This window comes from Corylus avellana, chromosome 7 (genome assembly GCF_965113065.1).
Source record: "Corylus avellana chromosome 7, dhCorAvel1.hap1.2, whole genome shotgun sequence".
Taxonomy (NCBI): Eukaryota; Viridiplantae; Streptophyta; class Magnoliopsida; order Fagales; family Betulaceae; genus Corylus; species Corylus avellana.
The window spans coordinates 8439561-8454582 of record NC_142496.1 but is presented as its reverse complement, the minus strand read 5'-3'; positions in this window follow the sequence as shown (position 1 = coordinate 8454582).

Sequence of the window (15022 nt, the reverse complement as noted above, 5' to 3'; positions counted from 1 at the left end):
ACTATCTGGTTTGGGAGTCATTGACTTAAACACTTGCTACATGGGTCAATTAGAAAGCTTAAAGAAACCAAACATTGCACAACCTGACAAAAAAAAAAAAAAAAAAAAAGAGAAAAGAAGAAAAAGAAATATGACATGGTTGTTCATTCTAATAGGGATTCTAGTGAATTTTGAGATATGGAGACATTACATATTGGAAAGATTTGGAAGCCTCATAATTTTGTGCTAATTCACCTTACACTGTTTTCAAACTTATGATGTTCGAGCATATCCTTTGTAAGTAATTGAACTTTGAGATTCTAATCCATTGTGAAGATGGAGTTCATCTTTTTAAGCTTGCTTATGAATGAAAATCATGATCTTGAAGTGATACTTAATTTTTGGGGATAACATAAACTGTGCATGATGTTTGTGGGTAACATTTCTGAAAAACCCTCATGAGACTTCACTCGTCCTCTAGGGAATTCCTAGAGGTTTAAAAGGCTTATTGCATATGTTAAATGCAATCGTACATCCCACGAAAGATGGATTTATCTTTTTGTTCTCTGTTTTTCATTTTTTTTTTTTTTAGTTTTGTATTGCTAAGGAACTAGCAATATGTAAGTTTGGGGGTGTGTTAAGTGCTAAAATATTCATATTTTCAGCCCTTAACTTATATGTTTTAATCAATTAGTTTTAGTTAATTAGGTCATTTTTGCTCTTTATTGTTTTTTCTTTGATTTTGTAGGTCATTGGAAGAAAAAGAAGAAATAAGTTTTGGACTTGAAAATGAGCTATTTTGGATTTTGGAAGGCTCTGGTAGAGCTATCGATCGCAGGGGAGTTGCGATCCAGCGTACTACAGGCGAGGACCACAATGCACAAGGCATCCATGATCGAGCACAAGCATCAAGAGGATCGATCACAGACTTGCGATCGATCGCACAAGGGTTGCGATCGAGCGCACCCTTGCGTAATGGCCAAAACAGCCGCCAGCCCTGTTATGGAAAGAGCACCTTTAGGGTTTTGTAGCTTAGTGTGAACTAGGACTAAAACCCTACGATTTTTAAGGGTCCTAGAGTATTCCTAAAGGCTTATAAATAGACCCTTAAGCCTCTAGAATAGATGTGCTTTTAAAGGAGAAGAATTGGAGCTCTTCAAGTTCAAGTTTCGGGTTTATTCTTTTCCTTTCTTTTCTTTTATTTTATGAAGATCTTTAACATCAACTCTATGCGTAACTAATTTATTTAGTAGGGCTAGATTGAAGCCCTAGTTATGTTTAGTTGATATTCAATATTGGCGGCTTTGTAATGATTTTGTTGTGATATCTAAATTGATTAATTCCTGTTTTCATGAATTTCTCATATGTGTGTGCCTGATCAACATGTGCATGTGGTATGGACTAGTTAGTTAAATCAATTTGGATGACCGAGTCATAGGTTTAACATAAGTAACAAAAGTAATCCACACTGGGTTCTTGGGATAATCAACATGGAGAACCGGGAGTATGCACCCATGCCCTAGGCCTCATGTGTTTGTCGATTTTCACAGAATATATGCTTTCCTAAAGAGTTAGAGTATACACCTATGTCTAACTCATTGCTTGGGGAAATCAATAGCTTAAGGAGTATACACCCATGCCCTGAGGTCGACAAACATTAGATATACATAACATGATCAAAACATTGGCATATTGACATATTAGCTAAATATAATTAGTAGTGGATCTCAAAACCCTACCTTTTTATCAATATCAACTCAAATCCAATCTTTTGTTTTATTTTACTTTCGAAATCGATTTTAGACAAGATTCAGCAATCCTCGTGGGAATGACCCTGTATTTGCACACTATACTACTATGTTGACCTCGTACACTTGCAAGTAAAACATCCAATTATTTGCCTATTAATTTAGGTAGGTAATTGTGAACAACAGCTTCAAAAGTTATTGTTGCTGATTTGAATAAGGGGGAAAAATTGGATTGGGAAAATTATGACATATGGCATCGAAAGATTCGATATGTTCTAAATGAACAAGAGGTCTTGGAGACCTTTTATCCCATTCACTGATTGAGCCAATGCAAGAGGATACCGAACAAAACATAAGAGATTTTGTTGCTTTTGAAAATTGACACAAAAATGATCAATCTATGTGCTTTACTATGTTAAGCAGCATGCACAATGATCTAATTGGTGAGTTCGAGGTATATCCAACAGCTCAAGATATGTGGGAAGCACTGAAGTTAAAGTATGGTGGCACTTTTGCCACTAGACTGCGCGGATTGACCATGAGGTTTGACTCCTACAAGATGCGCTCAGATCATACAATGAAGCTGCATCTCAAGGTGATGTCATCCATGATCCGCGAGCTCAAAGCAGCCGGAAACCAACTTACTGATGAGCAGCAGGTCCAAGCGGTGATCGTTCACTACCAAGCTCCTGAGAAGCTATGAGCCAAAATCAGACACACAATGAGAATGTTAAGACTTTTGATGATGTTTCGTGTCATTTGGAACATGAAGTTGAGTGCCTAGAGGCTGCTAAGCCCAATAGTTCCGCATACTTGGCAGAGTCAAGTTCGCGCAGGGCATATAGGCCTAAGTGCAAGAACAATGACAAACATGGAGCAGCTGGACTAGGGCCCAAGAAGGCAAGGACTTACAACCGCAAGAGAGGTAAACGGGCTGGTAAAAAAGACAAGTCTAAGTTGCTTTGCTTTAACTAGGGAAAGGAAGGCCACTTCGCTCGTGAGTGCACTGAGGCGAAGAAGGCACTTTCTGACTTTTCTCGTTGTGTTTATGTATCTAGCCATGCTTTGATTGCTCACTCCTCTCCTATATGGACTGTAGATTCGACAGCAACCGAACATGTAGCTTGAGATTGGGTCGGATTTGTAGAGTATCATCAAGTTCCTGTTAGGAGTCGAGACATAAAGTAGGGAATGGAGCTAGCGTGGAGGTACTCGGTATTGGTACCTACAAGTTGGACTTGCAAGGTGGACCCACTCTATTACTCCATGATGTTTTATACGCTCTTGAGATTCGACGAAATTTGCTTTCTGTAGTTACATTGCTTAAATTTGGTTTTTGGTTTGTATTTGATAATGGTGTTTACATATATTTGGGAACAACATATTATGGGTGTGGTTTTATTTCAGACGGTTTTTTAATATTGGATTTGGATTATTCTAGTTATGATAAATTGTTTGCTTTATTGACATCTTCTGATAATGTTGATTCAATTAAATGGCATGCTAGGCTTGGCCATATTGGGCAAGACAGGATGACTAGATTAGCTAGAGAAAGCCTATTAGGCAATCTCGCTAAAGTGTCTATGTCCACATGTGAACATTTGCTTATGGGAAAGTCAATTAGAAAACCGTTTGGAAAAGCCACTAGGGCATCTTTTCCATTGCAATTAGTCCATTCCGACATCTGTGGCCCAATGAATATGAGGGCAAGACATGAGGGGTTCTATTTCATCACATTTATAGATGATTTTTCGCGATACGATCATGTTTATTTGATTTCCCATAAATCTAAAGCAATGGATTGTTTTAGACGATATATGAATATGGTTGAGAATCAACTAGACAAGAGTATTAAAGCTCTAAGAACTGATCATGGACGCGAATATCTTTCTGAGAAATTTAAAAGGCTTTGTGATGAAAAGGGAATAAAAAGGCAACTTACGATGCCAAGTACGCCACAACAAAATGGCATGGCGGAAAAGAGGAATCGAACTCTACTAGAGATGGTTAGGTCAATGATGGCACAAACAAACTTACCAATATCATATTGGGGGGATGCACTTTTGACTGCTGCCTACATTCTTAACCGAGTGCCGTCCAAATCAGTACCTTCTACTCCTTATGAGTTATGGACCGGCAAGAAACCCAATTTGAGTTACTTGTGGTCATGGGGCTCAGCAGGATTTGTTCATGGCACTTCTCATAAGTATAGGAAATTAGGTCCTAGAGAAAAAAAAGTTGTATCTTTTTAAGATATTCATAGCATTCCGAGGGCTACGTGTTGATAGGAGAACAAACCGATGGAAGGGTGATTGAGATAGAATCACGAGATGTGGATTTCATCGAGGATGAGTTTCAAACCAGAGGTGAGGTTGATAGAAATTTAGAGCTCCATAAGACTTTGGATCAAGAGGAAGGCGTTCTAAGTGGCCTAGTTGAGAAGAAATCCCTCAAACTCCTAGGGATAGTGGGAGCATACCACTAGTGGAGGATTCACAAAAACCTCAACCGCGTAGAAGCAAATGTGAAAATCTTCCCCGTTATCGTTTCAAGATTGAAGGGGAAGCTTTCATGATTGCTCCGCATGATGATGATGAGCCTAGGACAGTTTAAGAGGCTCTCTCATCTTCTGCAAAAGATGAGTGGATTAAAGCAATGAATGATGAGATTGAGACAATGAAGACTAACCAGGTCTGGGATTTGGTGAACCTACCTCCAGGGCGAAAGACCATTGGGAACAAATGGGTTCTTAAGGTCAAACACATGGTGAACGGTTCAATAGAAAGGAACAAAGCTCGCCTTGTGGCAAAAGTTTATACCCAACAAGAGGGTATAGATTATGAGGAAACCTTTTCACCAGTAGTAAGGTTTGCCTCAATTCGTCTTATTCTAGCCATAGTTGCTTATATGAATTTGGAACTCTAACAAAGAGACGTTAAAGTAGCTTTTCTCAATGGAGAACAAGATGAGGAGATCTATATAGATCAACCAATTGGTTTTGTGGCTGATGGACAAGAGCGCAAAGTATGCAAGCTCAAACGGTCCATCTATGGCCTAAAGCAATCATTTAGACAATGGTATCTTTGTAACACCCTGAAAATTAATTCATTGGTAATTAACTACATGGTTCGTCTCCCAGCCTTATTCCACTCAGTACAAGACTCAGGGACCTCTACTCCTCAAAAAGACAGAGGATACTAAGTAGTGAAAAATATTAAAGTTCTATAAACATCAATCATTACAACCAAAGCATCTACCAAAGACTTTCAAGTAGCAAAAATCATACTATACACATCATTGTTACAAAGGATTCATGCTATACCTAAATATGCAAGCATGCATAAAAGTTCTAAGTCTACAACATAACTCAAAGTACTAGTTACCATGAGCGCTTGCCTAAGCTTGCAATAAGTCCTCAAGCATCTCCCGGGTTGAATCCTCCAAGATAACCAGATGCTTCACGTTATCCATCTTCTGCTAAGCTATCTATAACAACATAATTGTATATATGGAGGTAAAAAAAGGGAAATAATACAAGGGTAAGTTTGACGACTTAGTGAGTATAAATGTACATGAGGTACCCGCTATTAGTTTGTGGATCCAGTTATTTATAAAGCGCATGCAACATTATGACAATTTATCATTGATGTGATATTTATATATAATATATGTGTATAATCATGAGTAACAGTAATAGTTCAACCGTATGGTCTACCCGAGATATTACCCCTTCTTAGCAGGGTTGACGCTATCCCGAGAGACCTGTAGTACAACACCGTTACCCCAGATATTGCACGGCTACCATACATAACACTAGTGACATGACCGACTCCGACCTTGGGTGGCCCACACTACTAATGATGTCCGTCCTATAATGACCATCCATTGGGAATGGCTGCATCTTGGTCACGAAACCATTGGATCCAAAGCCCACACACACACACATTTGACCATAAAGTTAACTTGTATAGTAAGCCCATGGCCTTTATCCCGCACGTATCGGTGTACCATGTCATACGATGCAATTAATCTTCGCAGTCTTTTACCTGCGTAGTTTTACAAGCCTCATTATTATCTTATTAATCTACACACGTTTTCGCAAAATATGCATGTTTGATATATATATATATATATATATATATATATATATATATATAAAATAGATGTGCAATGCGGGAAAAGTAACAACAAGCATCCATGTGAGTTTACACTCACCCTAGTTGTAAGGCTCCTCTATAAAATTTCCTTGAGGCTCCATAACCTCGAATACTGAGAAAAAGACCTATCATTAGTTCTAAGTCCAAATCAAACGAACCTAGAACATGGAAACAGGAACTGATGAATGACTGACCAAAGTGGCGTTTCCCTAGAACGCTTCTGACCGTACGTCTGGGCTCGTGGCCGTAGATCCGCTAAATTACTTCGGACCGTATGTCCGGGTACGTCCGCTCAGAAAGTTTCAAGTAGAACCTCATTTGGTTGAACCGTCCTCCTATTCTCCCAAACTAATTTCTAAGTTACCAAAAGGCTATCTAGGGTCTCCTAACTCAAAATGAAACCTTCATGCATACGAAATCATGTTAAACCAAGTCAAATGCTAACATTATCAAGATTTAAGACGCAACCTAGCTAGAACTAAAACTAGTAACTTAAGACAACATTTAAGCAACATAACGACGCAAAACGAGCTAGGCTTAAGGGTATTACCTCCTTGAAGCAAAACTTTGAGAACCTCCTCTCTGATAGCACCGAACTCACAAACCTCACACAAAACACACTCACAAGGAGGAATTTTCGCAGAGCCTGGGGGCGAGTTAGGTAATGAATAGTGCCTATAAAATTGAAGGGGTTTATAGCAGATGGCAGTACCAACTTCTCTAAATAGTAGCGGACGTCCAGTACTATAGGGGCGTACGCCCGGTACTATTTACACAGCGGTCCAAAGGCTATAGCATACGATCCAGGTATTATCCAATGGGCATTCCAAAAGTAGTGTACGTCCCGTACTATTGGGGTGTACGTCCATGTACTATTTGCAGAGTACGTCATACTATTGTCAGATTACGTCCGATAGTCCCCCTGCGTACGTCCGCACTAAAAACAAGAGCATACGTCCTCTACTATAGACAAGAGCGTACATTCGGCAACCCTAGCGTACGTCCTCTACTACAAAAAAGAGCGTACGTCTAGCGTACGTCCGTTTCAAAAGTTTAAAATTTCCAAAATGCCCTTCTAAGTTTTCCTAGTGACCCAAAGTCCATCTTAACCCTCTAACTAAGCTATCTAAGCTTAGTTAATTATTTGGGTCACTACAATCTTAGATTCCATCGAGCTATTCTTTTCAATGGGTTCAAGATGATCGAAGAAGATCAGTGTGTTTATGTCAAACGTTCCAAGGGGAGTTTCATCATTTTGTCATTGTATGTTGATGATATATTGTTGGCCGGAAATGATAAGGATATGATAGTCGCCAGCAAAGGGTGGTTGTCCTCCAATTTTGAGATGAAGGACATGGGTGAGGCAGACTATATTCCGAGAGTCAAGATCTTTAGGGATCGATCAAAGAAACTTCTAGGTTTGTCGTAACAAACCTATATAAAGAAGGCTCTTGAACGCTTTCAGATGTATGATTGTAAACCCATTGACAATCCTATTGCTAAAGGCGAGAACTTATGCCTAGAGATGTGTCCTAAGACTCAAGATGAGATAGAAAAGATGACCCGTGTTCCTTATGCTAACGCCATAAGTAGCTTGATGTATGCTATGATGTGTACTCGGCAGGACATATGCTATGCAGTTGGCTTGGTCAGTAGATTCCAGCCTAACCCCGAACAAACCCATTGGAAGGCAGTCAAGAGGATATTAAGATACCTCAAAAGAACTGTAGATTATGTACTTTGCTATCAGGGTTCGAATTTGCGTCTTGTTGGATATAGTGACGCCGATTGGGGTAGTGAACTAGATGAGCGAAAATCGACATCTGGATATCCTTTCTTGCATAATAATGGTGCCATCACTTGGAATAGCAAGAAACAATCCTGTATAGCATTATCGACCATGGAGGCCAAGTATGTAGCTTGTTTTGCAGCGGTTCAGGAAGCTATTTGGTTGAGGAGATTCCTTTAGCATCTTCAGCATCTTAATCATATATATATATATGATTAAGTTTATTAATTAATTTATTTTTTTTAAGTATTATATATTTGTTTCAAATTTAATTTTTAGTTTAATTTTGTTGTCTGGGTGGATTGTTAAGAATATGAATTGTATAAGTATCATATATATAATGCTAGGTTAGACTATTTTATTTATGAACATGAATTGTTTAATTCTTTTAAGTGTCATATATAATATATGCTAGGCTAGGCTATTTTATTTATGAACATGAATTTTTTAACTTTTTTAAGTATCATATATAATGCAAGGCTAGGCAATTTTATTTATTAACATGAATTGTTTAATTCTTTTAAGTGTCTTATATAGTGCTAGGCTAGGCTATTTTATTTATGAATATGAATTGTTTAATTATTTGAAGTATCATATATAATGCTAGGCTGGGCTATTTTATTTATGAACATGAATTGTTTAATTTTTTTAAGTGTCATATATAATGCTAGGCTAGGCTATTTTATTTATGAACTTGAATTGTTTCATTTTTTTTAAGTGTCATATATAATATATGCTAGGCTAGGCTATTTTATTTATGAACATGAATTATTTAATTTTTTGGCTTAATAACTTTTTTGTTATCTCAGTTTTTACTTTTTTTATTTTTTTTCCCCTAAGTTTTAAAACAGGACAAATCTAGTACCCAACCTATAGGAAAAAACAAAATCAATACCTCATTAGTTCCGTTAGTCCCAATTAATGAAATTTCCACGTATCACTCCCATAATATACCACGTGTCCTAAAAATTAAAAATAATAAAATAATAATAAAATAAACTAGCCGGACAGTGGGCGTGCTCCGGCGTGAACTAGCCGGACGGCGCCGCCGTGGCCATACGTGGGTCATTTTCTGCTTCTCCGCCTCTCTCTCTCTCGCCTCACTGTCTCCGTCCCTCTCCCAGCTCTCTCTCTCTTCCTTCAGGTAAGTTTGAGACGAACCAGATGCAGAGGACATGTATGGTATTGATCTTGATCTGCCCTTACCGCAAGTGCAGACAATACCCAAACCGTAAGTTTGGATGAATCTTCTTCCTCATTCCTTGCTAGTGCAGACAATACCCAAACTAGCATTCCAACTCGGCCATCTGGGTTTGCAAAATCAATTTCGTAGAAGCTTTTGCAGAATCAAAAGTTTGCAGAATCATTTTCATTCTCATCCAAACAAGTACAAAACCAACCAACCAAACAACCCACAAATCTTTAACCACCATAAGTCAATTTTCCAAGAAAACCCAACATACTCTCAAATCTCAATTCAGCCACCTACCGAGAACTACCCAGAATTCAGCCATGGCAGAGAACATAAAATCAAAGCCAAAGTTTAATCAACAACAAACTCAATCTTCGATACCCATTCGGCCAAGAATACCCAGAAAATCAACAAAGCACCCAAAACACTAAGAAACAGAGCAAAATCAACCCCTTAGAAACCCAAAACAAGGCAAATCCACCACAACCAAAACAGAACAATCGACCAACCGGCCAAAACACCACAAAAAAAAATTGGACAAAACCCAACCCAGAAAATCAAAAAAAAAAAAAAAAAAAAAAACCCAAAATCAAGCCTCAACTTCAATTGGCTAAGACCTGCCTGGGTTACCGGCGTGGATGAGAGAGAAAGAGGTGACCCACCGGTGTTTTCCATCCTATGTCAATCCAGTGGGGGTGGGTTTGGCTGGTTGGGTGATGGGTTTTTCGATTGCATTCGTGGTATCTGGTGGCTGGCCATCTCCCGTCGATGAGGGGGAGAGGGAAGAGGGAAGAGGAAAGAGAGAGGAACAAAGATGAAGAAGGCAGCTCGTGTGTTTTTTATTTTTTTTAGGTTTAGTTATGATTATTATTATTATTATTATTATTATTTTATTTTTTATTTTTTTAGGACACGTTGCATATTTTGGGAGTGACACGTGGAAATTCTGTATTTGTCCCGTTTTAAAACTTAGGAGAAAAAAATAAAAAAAATGAAAACTTAGGTACCAAAAAAGTTATTAACCCTAATTTTTTTAAGTGTCATATATAATGATACTGTTGATGTATAGTCGGATTTATTTGTGATAATGGAATATTTGTGATAATGAATAGTTGTGATAATGGATTATTTGTTGTAATGGATTATTTGTTATAGTTGATGGGTAGATGGATTATTCATAAAGAGTAATTCTAGAAAGCTTACTTATGTCCTACTAAGAATGATGTGACTATTAAAATCACTATTGGGCTTGTGATTGATCATTATTGGATTTTAATCAAATGATAATTTTAATAGCCACATATTATTAGTAGAACATAAGTAAGTCTTCTAGAATTACTCTAGATGTAAATGGTTAATGAATAGTATTAGTTGATGGATAGATGGATAGTTAGTGTAGTTGTAGTAGATGTGTAACTCATATATTAGGTAGTGCAACACCGGAATTTGGGTAAAATGCCCCCGAAAAATTTCAAAAATAAATATGGGGAGGAAAAAAAATTTCAAAATTACACAACTTAATGACGTGTCAAAATTACACGTCATGAAGAAATGTGACGTGCCAATTTAAAATATGTCACTAATTGGTGACGTGCCAAGATTGGCATGTCGCCTTTAGGAGGGTGACGTGTGTAATTTCACACGTCACCAATTAGTGACATGTGATCAAATCCACACTTCACTAATTTCTGGTATAGACTACAAGTTTTTTTTGCATGTCACCCACATCACTATTGACACGTCACCACACCATTAGTGACCTTTTCTTAGCCTAAAAATGTTACTACTGGTAAGTCATTAAAATGCAACATTTTTGTAGTGACTTCTTATCACCGACTAAGACTCGCTAGGACACTAACTAGGATTCTAACTCTTTATAGAATTTAGAATTGTCTTTACGTGGAACACTAAAACAAAAGTTCCTTATTGAATTAAAAGACTACTGGGGAAACCCTTCTTATTGGCCTACTGCTCCCAAGTCACAAACGTATCAATCACCATCTCAGTTTATTAATTTTTTTTATCCGATAATACATTCGCACATTTCTTTGTTTTCTCTACTCAATTGGGAACTGAAAAGGATAATTAAGACTTATAGAATTTGTTTCATCAAACATACTTTTACTGAACAAGTATTTACTAGCTGTAATTTTCCACTTTTGAGCGAAATTTCGTTTCATAAAAAATAGAAAAAATTATCTTTTCTCCATGAACTATCACTCAATTACTATATACTTTCATCAACTACCAATTTTACATTACAATTCCATCAAAATTACCATTTCATTATTAAAACCCCCATTTCGTCAGTCATGGTCGTTAAGTCGGACGATCAACCCATCACGTGCATGAACAGTACCTGTGAACAGTGTCGTGAATAGTACCTGTGAATAGTGTCATGAACAATACGGTTGACCGTCCAAGTTAATGGCCTTGACTGACAGAATGGAGTTCTGGTAACGAAAGAGTAATTTAATGGGGTCATAATGTAAAGTTGGTAGTTGATAGAAAAAATGATCATCGCGTGATAGTTCATGGGGAAAAGAATAATTTCTCCTAAAAAATTATTAAAAACTATTGGACATTTTCTTGCAAAAGGATTGGCTTCAACAAAATCCCAATCAACTTATAGAGGAGTGAAAATTCCTAGCGAATTCTTCAGTTTTGACTGTTGACGAGTTATGGTGCTGACGTGCAACCAAGTCAACCATGTCAATCAATTGAAGATAGTGAGAACACCACCCCAATCAATTGAACTTTGGGTTGGCGTTTATAGATGAGTTTGGAGCCAAGTTTGAAGTTGTAGATTTCAACATTAACCTGACAGTTGGTTTGGGAAACAAGCTACGCCTATGTATCGTCTTTTATCTATCCTGAATACGATCAATTAAAAAAGAAGATCCTAGGAATGGGATGATGATGATGGAAGAAAGAGAGAGATTGAAATCCATTGTTTAGAAGATCAAGTGATGAGAGATGGGTTTGGAGGCAATATTGTATAATATATGTTGAATGGTGTGAGAGATCAGAGATGGGCGGGTTTTGTCACATTACCAATTATAACATGTTGACGATTTGTTTTAACTTTGACTGAGAAAGGTGACATTGACTCGGACCATAAGTCCCCCACTAGAAAGTTCGCAATAAAATGGCCGAAGGTGAGGTTACGAAAAACACACTAGAGTCCAATCCAGGAATTTTGGCCCCTTTCGAATTTTTTATTTTAATGTTAATAAAAAGTAATTTATGTGATTTAATTTTTTTTTTTAAGAGAAATGTGAAAAAGGTTGTTTGCTAATAGATGAGGCCGAACCCGTGTAGGCATAAACTTTTTTTGTAATATGAGAGGTCAAACACCTAAAATATTTTAATTAAATAGAAGTGAATGATGGAGTCAATGTTCGAACTCGAAACCTTTACTTATGAAAAAAAGAAAATAATATTAAAATAAAAATAAAATAGAAACAAATGATTTTTATGTAGAATATTTAATTAAAATAGTGGGTGAATTTGACGGAATTAAGGTTTGAACCAAAACTTTTGACTTTAATACCATATTAAATTACCATTTATCTCAAAAGATTAATAAATAATGATTTAACATTTTTATTAAAATGGCAAGTGTCAATGCCCAATGGTCACGGCACAATTTAATTATTATTATTTTTAATATATATAATATATTATAAAATCGGTTATTGAATACTTAATTATTAATTGCTTTTGTCAATCCGTATAAATTAACAGTAACGGCAACTAGCTTAAGTAGTTATCTAATTATTATTATTATTATTATTTAAAAAAAAAAATTAGTTATCTAATTATTTAGCTGTCATTATTTTCGGTTAAACCGTTAACAATTTTAACGGTTATTAGCAGTTTATTTTTTATTTCAATCACCATATAATTTTTATTTTTTATTTTTTTTTAAAAAAAAAGCGACAATTATTTACCTTACCACATGCCTAGAGTGAGACCACTCCCGGATTTTCATGTTTTAGTCTTATTTAAATGATATTAAAATGGAGCTTTTTCTTTGCTCTACCATTTATCCACGCGGCCCAAATCCCTTTCAAGCCTGTCATCCTTTCCCCTTCGACCCATATTATTCTAATCCTACCCATTTTACTAGTCGAGTCCAGGCCTGCCCAGAGGAGTTGAAAAACGAAAACATGAGAGCACTCTTAACTCAATCATGCAAGCAAATTTGCCGTCGATTTGCACAAAAAACCAATCTCTTGAGAAACTATTTGCTTTATAAACCTTTTACTTTGAAAGAAAAAAAACTCTTGAGAAAGTCCCATATGAAGAGAAAACGCTTAAATGTTTTAGTCACATTCAAGGATAAATTGTTGATAGTTATGTTGAAGGGCTAACTTTGCATCAAAAAGAGCTGCAAGTGCTTCACCATCATTAAAGTGCGTCACAAGCAAGACCCAAAGTGGCTTCAGTGAAGAGCATGAACCCATCAGAGGAAGTAGCTATTGCTGCTAAGGTTGAGAGAGAATTCCTAATGCTTGCATCAAAGTTTACTTAATTTGATTTAGGGGGAATTGTTTTGAGAGAAGCAGAACATTGGGGGAGGAGTTGTTATGAATGACTGAGTTTTTAGTCTGCCAAATTTTGGTCAAGAATAAGGGAGGCAAAAAGTTGGAAGTGGTGTTTGCAATTGGCCTCTATGTTGAGTGAAAATAAGGTCTAATTATAAATTTAATCCAATCAATTATAGAAAGATCTTCAAAACTCAAAGTGTCCAAAGACCAAGGGGGATAACTTCCAAATAACACACACACAAAAAAAAAAAAAAAAACAAAAACAAAACAAAACAAAAAACAAAAAACAAAAAAACAAAAAAAAAAACAAAAAAAACAAAAAAACAAAAAAAATGGCAAGTTAGAAAGAGATGTTCATAAGTTTTTGGAGAGGACAAAGAGAGTTTTGGTCTTCCCCAAGGCTAAAATTGATCCTTTGATGAATTTTGAGTTTCCAAAAAATGTATATATATATATATATATATATATATATATATATATATATATATCCAATCCTTCTCGAGATGGAGGTTTGGGTAGGAGGAGCGTATGAGATTTTAAGTGAAGAAAATGGATCCAAAAAGGAAGCTAAGAAAAAATTATACATAAAAAAAAAAAGGGAGGGATAATTACCTTTTCCCCTATCAATTATAAAGTATTGTCACTTTGTCCCCATGAACTGACAACCCTATTATGGGCAAAAATGGGATAAAAAATTTCAAGATGGCATCTGAGAAGCACGTGACAGATTGACCGTCTGAGTTAACGCCTTTGACTGACGGAATGAGCTTTTGGGCACAAAATAGTAGTTTAATAGGGACGGGCAGTAGGGTTGTCAGTTATTGAGGGTAAAACGACAATGCGTTGTAATTGATGGGAAAAAAATAATTACCAAAAAAAAAAAAAAAAAAGGCACAAATAAAAGTATTTCTTTCAAAAAAGTGGAGAAAAGAGATGGTCTTTCTCCCTTTTCCTCTCCCAAAAAACAGTCCCGCCAGGCTAATCGATAAGAAATAGTAAAATTAATTATTTAATTAATATTTTAACTATCTCTTCACGTATGGCCCAAACTTCTCTTGAATAAATGAGATGAATTATAAAGATAGAGTATAAACTTAAACTATTACTCTTAATATTCTAACAATTACAACCTACATTGTCCCTTGATGGTGGTTAAAATCTATATATTTTTCATATTACATTGATACTAAAATATTCTCCATTTAGGGTTGATTGTAATCAAATCTTAGAGATTTCATACCATATTTTATATTCTCCCACCTAACATAGTTTTTTCATAAACAGAGAGAGCTTTCTACTGTAAACATCATTCAAGTTAATGAGAATACAATGTGTTAAAAATAGTAAAGATAAAACAGAAATTGAAATGCTCATAAAGTGTGTTACAATGTTGTTTTCCTCATAAGGGTTACAACAAATATTTTTCCAAGATACAATGGAGCCCATAAATCATCTATTGTTTAGTTGCATTTTGCACAAACCAAACTAAACCCGAACGCCTTCAGATTTGTTATTATAGCAAGAGATAGAGACTCAAATTTAAAATACAGAAGGTGTTTGAGAGAAAACAGAAGAAGAGAGAATTTTCTGTGTTGAAAAACTAG